The sequence below is a fragment of the Leguminivora glycinivorella genome, chromosome 21 (genome assembly GCF_023078275.1).
Source record: "Leguminivora glycinivorella isolate SPB_JAAS2020 chromosome 21, LegGlyc_1.1, whole genome shotgun sequence".
NCBI lineage: Eukaryota > Metazoa > Arthropoda > Insecta > Lepidoptera > Tortricidae > Leguminivora > Leguminivora glycinivorella.
In genome coordinates, this window is record NC_062991.1 from 7,946,798 (window position 1) to 7,959,251 (window position 12,454).

At 38.8% G+C, this 12,454-nt stretch overlaps 1 protein-coding gene across 3 annotated transcripts in view; it reads left to right on the plus strand.

The window, feature by feature from the left end:
- The window catches only part of LOC125237578 (plastin-2), an 82,121-nt gene that overhangs the window by 26,144 nt on the left and 43,523 nt on the right, over positions 1-12,454 (plus strand). The window contains exon 1 of one of the 3 annotated variants that reach the window (XM_048144707.1): positions 331-349. The exons of the other annotated variants lie outside the window; for them this stretch is intronic. The gene's annotated coding sequence lies outside the window, so the exon portion shown is untranslated. Of the gene's footprint in view, positions 1-330; positions 350-12,454 lie in introns of those variants that run through there. 3 annotated transcript variants of the gene reach the window in all.

The following is a 12,454-nucleotide window of genomic DNA, read 5'->3' on the forward strand; positions in this document are numbered from 1 at the left end:
TCCACCAGGGAAGCCTTACTAACACGATTGACCTTCAATAGACCCTTTATCCTTGTAATAAGGTTTATATGGAATAGTGGAAGAACTACTAGCCAGACTACAATGTCTACCACACATCTTTCTCGGTCATCACTAATCATCGGAGTAAAAGAGAAAGATGCGCGCAATTTTATAAGTATACGCTGTTCGCAGCGGACCCCCTGGAATCATAGCTTGTAGAAACTCAGATGAGACGTGACGTCATCATGGCAGTGGCACTAATTTTAATTACGACAATATATGACTGATAGCATGCTGGCTGACAAACATACATATCGTCATGCACACTGCTCCTCAAAGTTAAAACGCAGTAAGTCTATATGCATTCCATACATACTTATTACATTTTTCTATTCATTGACAGAAGATACAAGTTTTATTCAAAGTAGTGACGATATTTTAAGGAGAAGTCCTCCCGCACCAATGTAGATACGGAGGGATTCACATTGGTGGAAAGGAAAAGCAAGGCGCGTAGGGCGCCTCGTAAGACTGTGAGTGGCACTGCGGTACCGGTTAATTCTGGTCTTCGGGTCGCCACACCAAGTAAGCCGCTCTACGTGTCTCGCCTGCATTACTCCGCCGTGGCCGACGAAGTGGTGGAGTACGTTCGCCGGAAGACTGGCTTCACGCTGAGGATGCAGCAGCTGCAGTCGCGCCGCTACGTGCACTTCAGCTCGTTTGTTGTGCGCGTGCCGCGGCCGCTGCAGGACACCATCGCGAGTGCAGACTTCTGGCCGAAGGGTGTAGTCTTTCGACGGTTCCGGGGCAACCTGCCGAATTCTACGCCCGGACAGACGACGCAACGAAGCCTCGACGTTACGTTGTCACCTAAATCTAGATGACGTTTCTTACTTTTATGTGTTTATTTTTTATGCTCTTATGTATTTTTAGTTACTCAGTGCTTTGGTTTTTACTGTCATACTGTGTAACATATTTGAAATAAAAATAAATAAATAAATAAATATAAAAAAATTGAGTTATTGAAGAGACAAGCATTACTACGGTACTGATTGAAGATCAAGTAGCCAATAGCCATCATGTATAATTGTTTCTTTCAGTACCCACACATAAAGTAATTTAGATCTATATCTATTGCCGGGAATCACGTGGTAGAGATGCGATGACACAGCCTCATAAAATATTACACCTATTGCGATACGTGCAGTTGTTTTATTGATTTGCACTGCTGTTTACGTCCGGGTTGTATTTGCATGCGGTTGTAAACATGCCGTTTGTACGATGTTTGTTTCTTATCATGTGTCATACAGAGATACCCTACAGGCTAGAACAGGTAAGCTAAAATATGGAGAGAATACATTTTAAACGAATGTTTTGCATGGATAGAATATTGATTGAATAAGATGTAGTAACATAGACATCATTAAAATAAACACCATTTTCAAATGTTCAACTCAGCTTTAAAATATTGAGTTCATGTCAAGTCCGTTTGATGTCAATGAAATAGGAGTGCACAACCATCATGACTAAAGTGTCTTGACACTTAACATATTTATGTCGTTCGTCAGTCATCACTAATACTCAATGTCTATCGTGTCAAAATTGTCAAATTGTGAAAATTAAACTGGATTTCACGAAATAGTTCGCGCTATTGTGACATATTTACGGATTCATTTCGTGCCTAAAGTTATACAATGGAACACTTGTGTGTGCTTATTTGTTCAGTTTTCATACACCCACATTGGCCGTAGACCTTTATCGCGTCATTATTTTAACACTTTGAGAGCTGTACATGATATTAGTGTAAAAATAATATATCTGTCATGTGTCATGTTTGATGTTTTAAACAGCCAATACAAATAGTCAGTACATAAAGGGATTTCAGTATCTTGCAGTAACAGCAAAAACAGTAAACGGAAACATATTTAATTTCTTTCAATCTGAACAGAAGTAAATCAAGTAAGTATGTAACTAGGGCATTTCAAAAAAATCATAATAATCTTGCTCAATAATTTAGCTGAATCGAAATGATTGCAGATGCAACTTAATAGTACATTACTACAGAGGCCGGGACAAATGGCGTTGCCGGCCGAAGACATATAGACGGCCGAGCGAAGCGAGGCCGGATAGGTCTGAGGCGGGCAACCCCATTTCCCGCCGAGGTATGTATAAGTATAGTGCTTTTCTCAAACATGGTATGAAATAAATAAAGTCTACTGAAAATAGTAACTTTGGATGGCTGTATCTCCTAAAATAATCGAATTTTCGTTCCCCTTTAATACCCCGTATACGCCTATAAAAAAAAACAAAAAATTAAAAAAAACGAAAAAATTTTTTTTTGTATGAAAACGCACCCAAAATCAAATATTGTCTAGGGCCCGTACCAGTTGCAGTCGGCACGTCTATAAAGCCCCTTATAGTTTTTTTTTAATTGGCTAAATACCTGGATGTTATGTCACAATTATCTGTTTTTGGAAATTAAAAAAGAAGACTTTGCCGGCCTTGGCCTGCAAGGTTTGTATGAAATTCCATTATCTATCAATCGTCCTAGCCGCACCTGCAACGTCATACTTCGCTGCCAATTATAAGGCACATAACATCAATATTTCATACCATGTTTGAGAAAAATAAATAATGTACCCTAATGCTGCTTTTACAAAAGAGTGATAAATCCTTGCTTTCTTATTCAATATCAGTATCACTATAGCCGCAGAACGCAGCAACTCTACTATTTATTGAATTATAGATGCCGTGTTAAGCTACAACACGACAGCATCGTTGCACAAAAAAAAAACTTATTAGTCACCTAGGGCCTGGCCACATGGGCGCGTTGCGGCGACGCACCGCAAAAATTCTGCGTTGCGTTGCCGCGCCGCCAGTTTTTGCGGCAGGAAATCTGCGGCGCGGCACCGCGACGCAAGAACTCGCGGTGCGTCGACGCACCGCAAAAACTCGCGGCGCGGCACCGCAACGCAGAATTTTTGCGGCGCGTCGCCGCGCCGCCAAAACTGGCGGTGCGTCACCGCTGCTCGCAATTGTGAACTGTTGTGTTCGAATTAAACTTCGTGTCGTTTATATTTAACCCTTCTTTACTAGGTGATGGATTTTTTTCCAAGCATCACAAACATTGAATCAATAGTAGATTTAGTACAGTTTTTCACTATAAAATACTAAGCAATATTCGAATTTTTCAATATGCTATTAAAATCATCTTTTTTTAGTTACGTTGTTTCATATTAAAAAAATGGTGATAGATTTTTTTCATTATTTTTCCAGTGCTCAGCATATATACCACCATGGTGTCATATATCTGTAAATTGTTAAAAAAAGTAAAATCATGCAATTAAGGGTTTATTGACATTTATGGAGTGCCTCTCTAATTTATATTTCCGCAATGGGTACATCGATGGGTAGATTTAAATAATAACATTTTTAACCCCCGACGCAAAAAACGAAGAGGTGTTATAAGTTTGACGTGTCTGTCCGTCTGTCTGTCTGTCTGTCTGTCTGTCTGTCTGTCTGTTTGTCTGTCTGTCTGTGTGTGTGTGTGTCTGTCTGTGGCATCGTAGCTCCCAAACGGATGAACCGATTTAGATTGTTTTTTTTTGTCTGAAAGCTGAGTTAGTCGGGAGTATTCTTAGCCATGTTTCATGAAAATCGGACCACCGTGTCGGGGTCGGGGGTTTTTTCAAAATTTAATTCAATAAATAATTTTATGACTTTTATGTAATTCCCAAAAGATTTGACAATTTGTAAATACATAGGTAAAGAAAATATTCGTTCTATCTGAATATGACGATAGGTACCTACGTTAAAAATAGAGCGCTTTCGAACTACGTCTGATCCGAATCCGATAAATTCGTGAAAATAAAATTACGCACTATTATGGACTATGGACGGAAATCTGGCAGGATTTTGGAGTAGGCCCTTGAGGCAACCTGCTAAGATGCTTCTCTTATCATAGTCAACCTCAGGTCTGCAAGCTGGCAGCTGGGGAGCGGGGCTAAATCGACAATCGATTATATTTTTAAGACGATACAGGACGGTTCAATTTCCATACCAACGCTCTCGACTATTTCCCCCCTAGTTTTTGAAGGTAGACTGATTTTTTCAACACAGATTATTCTATAAATTGAAACATACATCATACTAACACGAAAGAAAAAACGACAAGGCCCAAGGCAACAATTAGTGCTTGCACCTCCTATCTCCTTTGCAGCATTACGATATAGCGAAAGACTATTTTTAACCCCCGACGCAAAAACGAAGGGGTGTTATAAGTTTGACGTGTCTGTCTGTCTATTTGTCTGTTTGTCTGTCTGTGTGTGTGTGTGTGTGTCTGTGGCATCGTAGTTCCCGAACGGATGAACCGATTTAAATTTAGTTTTTTTGTCTGAAAGCTGAGTTAGTCGGGAGTGTTCTTAGCCATGTTTCATGAAAATCGGTCCAATATGTCGCGGTCGGGAGTTTTTCAAAATTTTAATTTTGTTGTTAGGTTATTAAATAACAAATCAAAAAAATATTCAATAAAATAATTTGATTTGTTCCCAGTCAGATTGTTATTAATTATTAATCTTATCTGTGTTGGAACGTTTTGATATTTTTATTTTTAAAGACGCTCGAGTCAATCAAAAATTTCCAAAAACGGCCTTTTTCATTATGGCGCAAAAAAAGTGATACTCAAGATTGGTAACAATTAGCCAAAAAAACCTAAACGGTACGACATAGATTTGATGAAAAACGTGTGACCTGTGCCTTTAAAAAAGTAAAACAGAAAAATGTACGTCGTTTTCGTACGTGTTTTCGCTAGGATCAATGTGCAAATGGATAATTTAGTAGGCAAGTTTTAATTAAATCGATTAAATCGTAAATAGTGGCTTGCAGCTAAAAATAATGTTCAACTGGAAAAACCCAGGTACGTTTTTTCGCTAGAATCTACATTTTAGTAGGAAAATTTCTTAAAAATAGATTAAAATTGAACTGGTACAGATTTTTTTAATTAGCCCGTTATAGTGCCCTACTGCTGGGCAAAGGCCTTTCCCCTTGATTTCCTCAACTCCCTCTGGTGTTATTTTTCCGGCCATGCAGTCACTCATAAAGGCGTCCAAGTCGTCTCACCATGCATGCGACAGACCAGACGTGGCATGCACAAATACACTTCAGCATGGCGGTTTTCTTCCCTACTTACTTTAATATGTACAGATCATTTCTGTCGTAGATCAATTTTAGCTGTAGACCACCTTTAACGACTAACTTACGAAAAACTAAAAAATGTTTACAACATGTCGGTGTGTACCTTAAACAAACCATGAAAAAAAAACCGCCTCCTAAAAATAAGCGCGTTAGAAAACACGGAGAAAAAAGAAAAAAATAATTTTACATTGCAATAATATTGATGATTAGATTTCCTACCTAAACCTTTGAAATCAGATTTCTTAAGACGATACGATACAGGTCAGTTCACCATACAAACGCTCTCGACTATTTCCTCCTTGGTTTTTGAAGATAGAGCAATGATTTTTTCGACACAGAACGAACGACACTTAATGGAATTTTTTTTTTCGATAAATCTAGTTAATAAAACTAGTATATTTAACTAAAATTCCCAAATTGAAAGGGGGACTCCTTTCCATTTTAGCATTTTCGCTCCCGTAGCGTCTTAATGTATTGCAATAATGTAAACATCCAAATTATAGACTAATCAATTATTTTTGTTAGTAATTAAATTCCGTTAGGCCGTTTTCACATTATCCGATCCGATATCGGATGTCGTAAGGATTTCAATGGAAAAAATACAAGATGGCGCCTGTAATGTATGGGATATCGGTCCTACATCCGATATCGGATCGGATAATGTGAAAACGCACTTACGATTCATTAAGTTTTGAAGGAGGAAACAGTCGAGAGCGGAACCTCGATTTTAAAGATTTTTTCGCAATATCTTTTAACTGAGTTGTTCTGAATGGACAATTTTTTTCGATAAATCTCTAGTTAATAACACTAGTATATTTAACTAAAATTCCCAAATTGAAAGGGATTTCCTTTCCATTTTCGCTCCTGTAGCGTCTTAAATACCTAAAAGTACTTAAACACCTAAAAGTACTTAAATACCTAAAAGAACAACCAGCGCATCGTGTCATCACGCACGCACACAAGGGTAGCTTAGCTAACAACTGCGACACGGCCGGCCGCCGCGGCACGTTGCCGTATCGTGCAAATGCCACATTGAGCGGTGTAGGGTTGCCAACCGTAGGTAGTATACACAAAGACAGGAAAAATGCTCTGAGGAAAATGATATGATATATATAGTATTGTAAGTAATATATTATTTTGGTTCAGCGTACTGTAATTATTTTTAATTTCTGTACCATTTTTTTTGTAGGTACTGTACTGCACACAATTACACCGTCATATTTAAAATAGATACCTAACTTAGATAAGTACTCGACACCGATAGCAATAAGAAGCTGCAGGGCAATCATGATCGCGTGATAAATGATAAAACATCGGGCCGTCCCTATCGTGCGATAGGGACGGCCTGATATTTTTATCATTTATCGCGCGACCATAATTGCCTGCCTGCTGTCTATAAGGCTGTCCTTTCGTCCTTCGTCCACATTAGAGAGGGGCCGAATATTCGGTAAATATTCGGTATTCGGCATATTTAGTTAATCCCAGCATCTCCAGAGGTCCGACAGGTTTTCTAAATATATATTTTTTTAGGGTTCCGTAGTCAACTAGGAACCCTTATAGTTTCGCCATGTCTGTCTGTCCGTCCGTCCGTCCGTCCGTCCGCGGATAATCTCAGTAACCGTTAAATTTGGTACCAATATGTATATCAATCACGCCAAAAAAGTGCAAAAATAAAAAATGGAAAAAAATGTTTTTTTAGGGTACCCCCCCTACATGTAAAGTGGGGGCTGATATTTTTTTTCATTCCAACCCCAACATGTGATATATTGTTGGATAGGTATTTAAAAATGAATAAGGGTTTACTAAGATCGTTTTTTGATAATATTAATATTTTCGGAAATAATCGCTCCTAAAGGAAAAAAAAGTGCGTCCCCCCCCTCTAACTTTTGAACCATATGTTTAAAAAATATGAAAAAAATCACAAAAGTAGAACTTTATAAATAATTTCTAGGAAAATTGTTTTGATCTTGATAGGTTCAGTAGTTTTTGAGAAAAATACGGAAAACTACGGAACCCTACACTGAGCGTGGCCCGACACGCTCTTGGCCGGTTTTTTTATTCGAGGTGAGATTTTAAAGACCAGTTCTTCGAAACTTGCTATTGTCATTCTGAAATATTCTTTGAACTTCACTTCACTTGTCTTTAATGCCGCATATTTCCTTTCAAAATGAGTTCCGTCATTATTCATTTTATATATATATGGGTTGACCCAGCATCTTCTTTTCGTCTTTTTTTTTTTTAAGCGCCTCCGTAATACGAGCAAGAGCAGAATGCGCGTAATGGGATCCATGTCTGGATAAAGACTGATCGTGAAGTTCTGCACTGTGTATAGTTATCGAGGCGCGGCGACGCATCGCCAGTTTTGGCGGCGCGGCGACGCGCCGCAAAAATTCTGCGTTGCGGTGCCGCGCCGCGAGTTTTTGCGGTGCGTCGACGCACCGCGAGTTCTTGCGTCGCGGTGCCGCGCCGCAGATTTCCTGCCGCAAAAACTGGCGGCGCGGCAACGCAACGCAGAATTTTTGCGGTGCGTCGCCGCAACGCGCCCATGTGGCCAGGCCCCTAGTTGCAATAATTGAGTTCTTAACCATACATGATTCAATGCATGTGCAACCACTGTTACTTAGTCGCACAAGCATACATACGACACTCATCCACTAAAACATGCAACTCTCGCTAAACGTGCAAAAAACGGAATGTGCGATGGTTGCGTAAAGTTTTGCAATCGAATCGAATTCGATCGAAATTCTGCACGCACCCGTTTGGCATCGACTCGCTCGGATTCGCGATACGGAGAAAGGAGGTTGCTTAAGACTTACTAGGCTATTCAATGCAGCACCGAATCCAAAAATATACTTGGAAGGCAATCTGCTTATAATATAAATGCAAAAATAACAGTCACTCGGACTGACAAATTCGAAGAAATATCGGGCATACTTTGAGATCGGGCGAAGAACACACGATTTTTTTTTTCAATACCCACTAAGTCACTGTAAGTCACAGGAAAATGCTAGTCCTAATTCTAAACTAAGCAAAGTCTATGCGAACTGCGATTTTAAAGCAATACCTAATAACAGACATACCTACTCGTGTTGGAGTTCACCTGTTACTGACTGGGAAGTAAATCTCGTCAAGATTATTTCTGCTTTCTCTCCTTCACAAAACTCATCATAACCTTTAACTCCGGGAAACGCCTGAGGTGTTGAGATAGGTTCGTTCACAGAACCTCATTTATTCGAGCCAGGGTACGAACCCATTAACCACTCTCGTCGTAGGCTTTAGATAAATAATTAGTCTCCGTTCCCTGGACTAAAATGCATTTCACAATCCTAAATGCGTTTTAATCTAGATGCACGGTAATAGAAACCTTGGTGCAGTTGCAACATTGCATTGTTTTGCCACTGGATAAAGTACGTGTTTCACCCATTTATGAATAGGAATTCAAACCATCGACAGAACTTTGTTGCGAAACACGTAAAGTTATCGCCGGCAAGTCTGTGATGTTGGTTTATCTATGTAGAATAGATTAAACGAAGTCTATTTACGACTATCTAGAGTAATTACGAATGAGCTATGTACTTCTTAGTCGACGTTCCATCGCGTTTGTAGCGAAGCTCATACCTGGTCTAACAAATATACCGCTACCTCTTAACAGCAATAACAGCATTAATAAGTGTATTTTTTGTCTTCAATTCAGCTCAGCCGATATATTAGTATCCCGCTCCTCGGTAAAGGCTCCCCTCGTTTTGTCCTTTCGACCCTGTCATCGACTTTTACCCACCATTTTGAAAAGAATGCGTCCATGTCCCATCGCCGAAACCCAGAAACCCATGCTGCACCTAGTTAAAAATGAGTTTTTTTTTTAATGTTAATAGGTAGGTAATAGGTATACAATACAAACTAAATGGTAGAGGCAAAATTGTCGTTGCAAAAACTCAGAAACAAGACACCCAAAGATGGACCGCGCTGCCTACACGCTTCATTAGACACTTTTGTACTCGCACTAGAACAAACATACTTGACTAACTCTTGCTTGCCTGCCACGACATTATCAAAATAACAGAAATTTCTTGCGCACTTTATAACAATGTGTCTGTTATATTATTTTATATTGCCGAAAATTAAATTGACTGAAAGTACCTGCAGCATCAGCACCTTATTGTTGCATGTTAATAATAAGAAATTTAGTTTTAAGTATTTAGTTCATATCTCTTTCTTTCTTTTTTCAAATGTATGTGCAATGGTGCTGTATGTAGATGGTTTCTGCAATAAACGTTTTTCAATGTAGCAAGAATATTGTCATGTATTTATCGCTTACATAAAATGGCACTGAAATCATATTAGGTATGTAATATGTATAGTACCTCGTACCTACGTAGCACCTGGCAAATACTATTTCGTAAACTTGTATCGCTACAGTATCTACCTTGACTTTTATGTACCGCTGACATTACCCTTTACTACTTCAGTAACCTAATGCCTTAGTTCAATATCACACCAACAAACTTGTGCCATTCTAAAACCATCAACTCAACGATCTCTTCAATAATCAAGGGATCTAACTCTACAAATATCAAACAGTCTTATGACATTTCTGATATAGCAATGCACTGCCCCTTGTTATGCACAATGCGTTTTAATATCGTAATAGTGTACGACACAGCTCCTACATTATTCAGGAGCCATTTACACTTACTAGAGAATATGAAATATTCCGTTGCTCGTTTGTATTAACATGTGGCCTAAAAAACCTGGAGTTTTTCGACCAACGTGCGTAAAATTGACCAATTAGTAAGCACACTAAATTACTGCTTATCAATATTATGGATGCAAAATATGTTGATTGGTAAACCTTTTATGCAACAAAGAAGGTTGGTACCAAGGATTGTAGACCGGTATTCACTTCATACATACATAATTATATTGTGAGAGGGGAGGCCTTTACCCAGCAGTGGGACACAGAAATGGTTAGTAAAAAAAAAACCGGCCAAGTGCGAGTCGGGCTCGCGCACAAAGGGTTCCGTAGCAGCAAATATAATAAACCAATAACTTAACCAAAATTACAGTTAAATCAACCTATCTCAAAAACTATAAGAGATACTTTGATCAAACCAAAAATCGTTGAAAGAGTTAATTAGCATGCATCACCTCTATTTTTTTTAGAATTTTATACCCCGTAGTTATAAAAATAGAGGGGGGGGACATACTTTTTACGACTTTGAGAGCTGATATCTCAAAAACCGTTCACTTTAAGAAAAATGTTTTTTAGAAAACTTTATATCATTTTAAAAGACCTTTCCATTGATACCCCACACGGGTATGTACATCGAAAAAAAATTTTCATCCCTCAGTTACATGTATGGGGGCCCCACCCCCAATTCTTTTTTTTTTACTATTTAGTGTCATAATTTTGTAGCGGTTCATACAACACATATTCCCATCAAATTTCATCACTGTAGTACTTATAGTTTCCGAGTAAATCGGCTGTGACAGACGGACAGACGGACAGACGGACAGACGGACAGACGGACATGACGAAACTATAAGGGTTCCGTTTTTGCCATTTTGGCTACGGAACCCTAAAAACGGGATTCCAAGTTGAGCTGTCGACTGAATCCTAATTAATAACGAGAACCGGGAACCCCCTGTTCCGTGATTGGAAACGAATACTGGAAGGCCACGAACAAATTTCACGATTAAAACAAATTCAGGGATTCCTAAAAAAATATTTGGAAAATAGTTACGCGTTGGTCTCGTCAAGTTTAGGTAGATGCTGTAAGATTTCCTAGTAAGTATTTATGTTGGCTGACCTATTGTAAACAGTGTGGACCCTGATGCCAGGGGTCCATGCACCCCAATTTAAGAAACTGCTATATACCAATACTCCATCCGTAACGGTTTGAAAATAAGAATATAAGTAAGTCGTACCTGTAGAACTATTTGTATGGTAGTTTTTGCACTAGCTCCGAAGAATGACGGAAAGAAATGACAGAGATCGGATCTGGTGCGTAAACTACCATACAAATAGTTCTACGGCTACGATAGAATCTATTTTCACGGATTCGGATAATCGGACGTACTGCGAATCCGCTGTAATTCTGCACAACAGTTAATCACATATTCTTGAACTTGCATTCCGATATTACCATAACCCTGCATTGACCACGCGTGCGAACTTCCCATGCTCCGCTACCGTTACGTTCCCATGATCCGCTTCCCAAACTATTGTGCGATAGTCATCGCGACCCGACCTCGGCGACAGGTGCTTCTCGTTACTTTATACAATGTTGGAAGGAAAACTGTGATTAGATTTTTATCCTATTTCCTCTTTTATCCATTTGTGGCGATTTAGCGAACATTCTCCGAAACCCTATCTGTGTGGATCGGGATTAGAGAAGACCATCTACAATTTCTTTTGAGTTTGAACGCAGCCACAGATCTATAGAGCTGAATAAGCGGCAATACCTGGCTGCCAGCCCAATACTCGAGTTCTTATCCATAGGAAGGTCTTCCCTTAAACAATTTGTGCCCTCTCCATTAATTACACTTAAACATTATTTTTTCGTGTTAATTTCCGCAGGTTTTTGTTTGATATTTTTGTAGGTAATTGGCAATATATTTTTTCAATATTTCTATGCTGGTGCATACCAGGATAACAAGCGCCATTTACGCCACTCTATGCAAGGAAATTTAATTCTGACTAGTTAAGTTTCCCAGAAGTTCCTAGTATTCTTTTTGTATGTTTCTTTCTCATTTTCCATATAATGGGAATACTCTCATCGTTGCGGTTTTGTACGGGGATCCAATAACTACTTCATTTCCATTAAATGATTATGAGTGGAATGCAAGTCAGTCAGTAACAAAATTATAAATAGCGTGGGTGATTCCCATTACTTGTGTAGACAGTTTTCCGTCAAACTAAATATGGCTCGAGAAAACATATTTCTTTCGATATTAGTTTCTTGATATCAAGTGGTCACGATACTGACCTAATTTCTACTGTTTCTTTTATTGAGATATGCATCGATATTGTATTGTCAGTAGTACGTCGCAATATATTAATTTATTCCTTACACATTGCTTCATGTATATCCTGTATTACATGTATTACACTAGGAAGTTGAGAATATGGTCTAAGGTCGAAGGTATCATATTGTTCCCCTCAGGAACATCCCACTTAACTCTTATTCTTCGTCCAGTTTGTACTAGATTACTTGACATAGTATAACAGCTACTACAAGTAGTATGTTTCGTTTAGTTTGACATA